The following is a 7,568-nucleotide window of genomic DNA, read 5'->3' as shown; positions in this document are numbered from 1 at the left end:
TATAAACTAAAATTATGTCATAAAGTTATACTGCTCACTTCAGAACTTCATCTGATACCCCCTGTCAGTTTCAGGTAGGGGTTATAATTACAAATAAATATTAAAACCCCTCAAAAATTGAAGCATTATATAATATCAATTGTTAGGACCCAAAGTAGAATATGTGATTTTGCTCACATTTACAATACCATTCCTCTCTTTGGCCATTCTCACGTACATTATACAGTACTAACTAATCTTAATATACAACATTTAAATACATTTATAAGGTAAACAATGTTAAGACTTTTTACCTATAAATCTGGTCAGTTTCAGGTAGTGTTTACAAATAAATATTAAATGCACATTAAAATTAGAAGCCTTGTACAAATTAATAATTTTAATTTTTAAGACCCAACGTACAATATGTGATTTTGGTCACATTTACAATTCCATTCCACTCTTGCCCATTTCCATGTACATTATATAGTAGTTATCTGAATATACAATATTAGCAGGACCTTTATAAGGTAAACTATGTTAAGACTTTTTACCTTTATAAACCAAAGTCATGCTATGAAGTTATACTGCTCACTTCAGAAATTCATTTGATACCAATGTTCAGTTTCATGTAGTGATTACAAATTATTATAAATGGACTTCTAAAGTTTAAGCCTTTTAAAACTGTCACTCATTTGACAAGACCAAAAACAAGACATGTTATTTGGTCACATTTAAGGTTTATTAATTTAATTGGCCTTAATATTGTCTAAATAAAATAATACATTTTTAATTGATGTAGTATATTTCAAAACTAAAACCCTCTCTTTCGTATTGATTGTGATTAATTGTGTAAGAAATAAATGTTATTTTCTTATTTCTCTATACTAAATATTTAATATGTAATACTGCTTAAATCTATGTTCTATTGATCTTTATGATTAGAGGTAAAAGGACTGTTTACAGCAGTGCGTTGATTATCTGAAACAATTGGTGCAAGATGGTTTTCGTATTATCAAATTAAATAGGAACTGTACAAAAACAATTAAAAATTCAACAAATAATAAAACAGTACAAATTTAACCTAAAAAAGGTTAAACATCTTTTTTTGCTTAGGTGTTTTTTTTGCCATGTTAATTGTGCAGAGCTCTATGCTGCATGAGTTCCTGCTGGCCCATCCACTCCATACCCAGTTCACCTGTAACAAATATCAATCCTGTTGGTGGTGTAATACAGTATTCATTCAGAAAATTAGCTACTGGTATTTTTTTCTATTTTAACTAAAACTCTAGCTGATGCTATCAAAGTTGGTACATAATAATTTTATTCAATCACCTTTGTGTATTTTTTTTAAATATGATCAGCTCTTGATATCGGCCCATCTTAAATTAACTGGTTTCTAAAATGTTCTCTAATGTAAAATGAAAAAACAGCAGGAAACTTTAACTCTATGGCTGTCCACCATTTTATAAATTTTTTCCTGAATGTAAATAAAAAAAACACGAAATTTTATTTGTATTGACAATTTTACTGTCTACAAATAGGTATATACATATGCTAATATATAAAAATAAAAGCATTACAGCAAATTTATTGCACAACGATGTTGGCATGAAGGAGTATTCCACAAAAACAGGAATGACAATAAATCTTTGTGAAACAGCTAAAAGGTTAACATTCCTAATACAAACCAGTTTGTCATCGGATAGTTTTATAAGTTAGATGTCTAGACTGATGTAAACATACTGGGCAGAAACCCCTTGCAGATGCAGAAAACAAATATAACATAACCCCTTGAAACATTACTGTATTGCTTATGAGGTTCTTAGCTGTAACTGACAACCTCTTAGTACATATAAAAGCTTAGTTTAAATAGCTTTTTCCTTTCGTTATTTAATATTAAATATGAATAATTTAAATACCAATATGACAAGTTTTCATGTATGAATTATACTGTTTTATTCGATTAATTTTATAATTATTTATAGATTTTTCATTAAATCTTTTCACAAAGTAAGCATAAAATAAGAGTAACATTAAGAAATACTCAGGAAATAATGAAGGAAGAATAGCTGATACAGCAAGAAGAATAGCTGCTTGCTTCCAGGTCACTGATTGAAGATCTCTGAAGATCTCCTTCACATGGAGGGACAACAGATGAGCAGTTTCAGGAAGTAAGTAAGGAATAGAAGGCAGCATCCCGGCAAGATCCTGGGCAAAGAATTTATATAAATTTCGACCACAATATTCTCGCCAGTTCACACACTGTTTTCTAATCTAAATAATCAAATTAATGTTAACAACATGCAAGAGGTGGCACCCAAGGGCAAATTGCCGCATTTGTCGAAATCTAAAAGTATTATTATGATTAAACAGATAAGCAACTTGGGAACTCATTCTATCTTCTCATATATTTCTTCGTGATCCCTAATTAAAACGTTATTGTCCCCTGCAACCAATTCGGCAAAATTTCCTGATGCAAACATTTAAAATTAGAGATACAATCACTCACTTACAATACATTCACACATTTTCCATGTTGTTCTTTTACTTTTATAGTATACAATCTTCTTAATTTATACGCTTAAAAAGTACGTACAGAAGTTAGCTCACACGCGACATCCCGCGTAGTGTCAATTTTCCAGTAAATTCAGCAGTACTTTCATGATTTAATTGACACATTGTTATTTGCAGATAATTAAAGTAGTTTATCCTGAGACACAGTGGGTCAAACAAATCACTCAGATATTTTAGAAGATTTCCTATTGAAGAAAAATATAAAAACATATAACAGGAATTATGTTTTGATATAAGTAATAGTCCTGTGAAGAATGTACAACACTCCAATATAATATTTTACTTCATAATCACTGGTATAGCAAAAAATAAATACAATTTTATTAATTTAATACTATAAAAATTACTAAGTATTTATTTCCTATAAATGAGTACAATAAGTCTGTATCGTTTCGTTCCCACGAGAATCTGCAATTACGCGACTCGCCGGAAGTTCACTATCTAATGGAATTTCCGGTCCATGAGGGGTTTTAGAAGTGAACGCCCGAGCACGCTGTATTTAAAAAGAAAGCACTTTTAGATCGCCTATGATATCGATCTTTCCTCCTACGTATTTAACTATGGTTAATATTTTATGAAATATTGGACTTATTTAGTATGTTTTTTATTAAATTTTTAACAAATGCAATATCGGTCAAATAATTCCTTAAACTCTTTAGTTTACAAGGTGTAGATTGTACAAATTCTCATAAGTGTGTACTCCAATAATAAATTCGAGATACTTGAGGATGGTGTATCTAAATAGTTAAACTTAGTAAATGAATACTGGACCTAAGAAATAATTTTTAAGGTGGTTACTGAATCTCTACATCAAATATTGTTTGTTTAAAATAATGTACATCTTGGGCTATGCTTATGTTAAAATGTATAGCCAAACTCCTTGTAGACCATCCACCATTAGATGTGAAGACTACCTTAAAAACTATTTCTTTATTTCAGGGCAACATGACAAAAAATGATAGTCACTTCAAAACGTAGGCGCAGTAATTATGCACCAAGTTTTATTGTTTTACCCGTAATCCTTAGGGGTAAATCAAGCTTATCAAGAACCCTTTTTACAACCTCTTTGTGGTGTGGTTTGTGTTTGGAATGCAATTGGAAAAGAAATTTCTCACGGTGTCCTTTACAAAAATAAAGTTGTATATATCTGTTGAGAAATATAAATAAAATTTATCTGAAACTAATTTCACCAAAACCCAATAAACATAGGCTACGAAAATAACTAAAAAGCGTTATTCGAGGCCGCCAGTCTGTAACCTTAATATTAGTGTACCCACACATTTGCTAAAGCAGTAAATAAAATTTGGTTTCAAAAAGCTATTGTAAAATTCCCCTACCAGCATAGTTTGAAGTAGGTAGATTTTGCGACAAATGAATTACGTATTAATAATTGCATACATGATCTATGTGATAACATCCTAAAAATCATTCATAAGATAATTTTTCAAAAACTTAACTGTATATTTAATAATAGTTTATCAGATTACACAATATTTTGATGTTATTTGAAAATACTAATTAAGTTATGGTGTATCGAAAATGTTAAATACGTTCTACACTAAACTGTAGCGTTCCACAATTGTTCTATTTGCAGCAAATTACAATTTATATATTAAAAAAAATAATTTTGTTTCACGTTGTAACTGTTTTTTTCCATTGCATTAATAAAAATTGCGTTAATATCTCCGTAAAGAAATAAATAGGTAGACCTTTTACAATTACCCTAACAGGAACACCCTTATTATTTTGATATCGTTACTTCAATGTATGTTTCCAATATCAAAAATTTCTCATTCCCTGTTCATAATTTTTAATCTCGATTTACAAATAGGCAACATAATATGCTTAATATGTACAAGACAACATATTGGCAGATTGGTCAAGAAAAGGCCGACCACACGGTGTTATTAACAGGGCCCCGGGCCGTTAAGTTCTTAAATTAAGTTTTATACACCTGAAAGAAGATGGTAGAATTAAAATGCTTGAGATGTGGTGATAAACTTTTTGAAACCTATTACAATGCGAAATGTCTGAAATTGTATCATCCTTTCAAATCAATCATCATACATAACCAAATTTAAACAAGTTTAATACTTCCTTTGAATTCATTGCAACCTTAAATACACTGCAAATTCTTTTTGAATTACTTCAGTACTACTCATGGCTTTTTATTAAAGCTGAAAATTTGCTAGGATTTTTATAAACAATACATTTTTGTAGTATGTCCAAAAATAACCAATCATTCCATTTAAACATAATCCAATAAAAACTTTATAATCTTATTTATTAATTTCTTTGGTTTGGATTGCTTTGTATTATTACAGAGAACAGGTATTTTAATTTGTAGATTGTGTTGACTTATCACTTATCTTTTTATAAAGGTTTTGAAAATGTGAAGTATTTATTTTTAAATGTTACAAGGAAAAGAAACTGTTATAAAATGCAATTTTCCTAAAAGTATCTATTAGACATTTAAATTAGTACTAAATATTAATAAAGCAATACTTTTCTAATAAGGTTTATTTTTTGGATGAGGCCTTTCGAAACCAAAGGTTTAATGAAAAAATAAACGGTGGTCATAAATAAATGTTTATACTGGCTGAAATGTTTCTAACATTCTTGTATATTTGCACTATACGGTATTTTAATATTAATTTTAATTAAACTAATGTAATTATTTATTTGTGCTCGTTATGAAACCTTTGGTTTTGAAAGACCTCGTCCAAAAAATAAACCTTATTGGAAAATTATTGTTTTATTAAAATTTGGTACTATTTTAAACTTATTTCCTTAATGGCTCCAACTTCAATCTATTAGACACATTTTTAAAACTATTAGTCCTTTTACTAACTTTAAAATATTAAATAACGAAAGAGTAAGTCTGACCACATATTAAAATTTCATGTTATTGTACTGAAATTTGTTTACAAATCTGTTAAATATCTATAAATTGAGCTAGTACTAAGTTATATTGGGCTTGACATAAATTACTTTTACATTTATTAATTAAATACATTTATCTTACTACACTAATATAAAAATGAATAATTTACTTACCTTGAGATGACCGGACGCTGTAAGTACAAAGAATCCTTGAATCTCATGACCCCACTGTGAAATTTAGTTGAACGTTTTCCATGTCGTCGGGTAAGGTCGCCAGACCACAGGCAGGTTGAAGTCAACACCGATTAACCAAAACAAGCCTCACCCAACCGTGGTGTGTAACCGCGCTAATAACTGCAACCCAACTATCACAACACAATCGCGCTCGGGCTCTACGACCTACAGATTACCGACTGGACTGACTGACTGTGACTGGTGACTGCTCAACAAAGCTAATGCCAGCGCTGTCACCTCACTAAACCTGCGCGTGCCCTACTGCGCGTTTGAAAAGATATCCTCCATTTCTCTCTCAATCCCTTTAACTCCGAGATAAGATAATTTCTTGTCTCTCCAGTCAATCTGTGGGTTTAAATGAAACTCATTGTTAATTATTTGTAATAACTTTTCCTTCTATAAAGAATGGCTATTTTGCGTACCTTTTATATGCTATATTCCATGTTTGACAAGAATTCTAAGTAAAGCACTCCATTTTTCGTAAACTATTATCTATTACTTCTGTAAAAATTACATTTTATACCTTTATTAGCTTAATATGACTACAAAGTATTTATTTATGTATGATTATTGCCTGTGGTAAAACACTATTGTGTGTGGTTATTGTCATATGAAATCTGATTCATCGCATATCTGACTACACAAATTGTAGATTCACAGCCCCATATTTCACAGCATTTAAAATAACCACACCGTTCATAGCCTTAATTAATTATGTCTTGATATCATCAAAGGTAATTTAAGAATAATCAGGCTTTCCCTACAAACTCATTTAATCTGTTTTATTGACAATGTAATATAACTTGAGTATAAAATCTCTCAGGGAGTTGTATACTACGTGCCCTTTCGTCGTCAGGTGTTAGGTATATTCCACATTGATGTAAGTGAATTATTTTATTAAAAAGATAAATGTGTCATTCTTCTGCCAATTTCCGGTATGTATGATACAAAATACAATAATGAACAAAACATAAACAAATGTAATAATAAACTAACATAACAAAAATTAATATTTTTATCTGTCTCATTATAGAAATATTGGGTCTTTTGTAGAAGAAGACCACCAGTCTTGATTTTCTATGGATACAGGACCACCAAAACCACATTGTACACTCAGTATATATGTATTGGACAAAATTTTAACACATTTTAAAGAAAACAAAAATAATTATGTTACAAACTATTAAGTGTTTATTCTTGTGGAGGCCAGAATAGGTTCATGTCCCGCCAGATAGCTTGAAACAGATCGTCATAAGACTCTTCAAACAATATGCCATTGCTATAGAACATATTTCAAGACTGGTGGCCCTCTTCTACAAAAGACCCGAAATATTTATTTATCGTGTAGACTATGGTATTTAGATCCAATGCAAAAGCAGTGGCGCATCAAGAAATGTACTCTGAAGGGTGCCTTGAAAACAGTAGAGTAGAGGGTATAAAAAACTCTATATCAGTGAGGCCCAGCCACCCCTGGGGAAAGGTTTGAAACATTAGGTCCTAAAATTAATATTCTATAGTACTTCTCAACTAATAAGAGGAGGTAAAATATCAGCTCAGAGCATAAAGTTTTTCAATAAAACCTCTCTACCACCAATCACCAGGAAGCTTATATAAGAATAATCTTCTACTACAAGTACAGTTTAATATGAAGTATATGCGACTAAAACAAAATTGAATCATAAAATTAACAAGATACTTAACAAAATAGTTCAGTATAATCACTAAACAAGAGCAATGCTGCATCTTATGACTTCGGATCAAAAAGTATAGATACCCGAATCTGAGGGATGAGTGAACCGTGATTCTATGATAAAAAATACTGGGATATGAATTTACATATAAGTACTTTTATAGAGGATATATTTACTAAGAATATAATAACATACGTATTTTTG

General features: G+C 30.3%; 1 long non-coding RNA gene across 1 annotated transcript; it reads right to left on the bottom strand.

Moving 5' to 3' along the window:
* Positions 1-316: 316 nt before the first annotated feature.
* On the bottom strand, positions 317-5,834 carry LOC124355394. The gene is made up of 3 exons (XR_006921759.1): positions 5,614-5,834; positions 2,027-2,190; positions 317-1,177 (listed from the first exon to the last, which is right to left on the bottom strand). It is a non-coding gene; the product is annotated as an uncharacterized LOC124355394 (long non-coding RNA).
* Positions 5,835-7,568: the final 1,734 nt, after the last annotated feature.

Source organism: Homalodisca vitripennis, chromosome 2, assembly GCF_021130785.1.
Source record: "Homalodisca vitripennis isolate AUS2020 chromosome 2, UT_GWSS_2.1, whole genome shotgun sequence".
Lineage (NCBI taxonomy): Eukaryota > Metazoa > Arthropoda > Insecta > Hemiptera > Cicadellidae > Homalodisca > Homalodisca vitripennis.
This window is presented reverse-complemented; position numbering and strand designations above follow the sequence as displayed.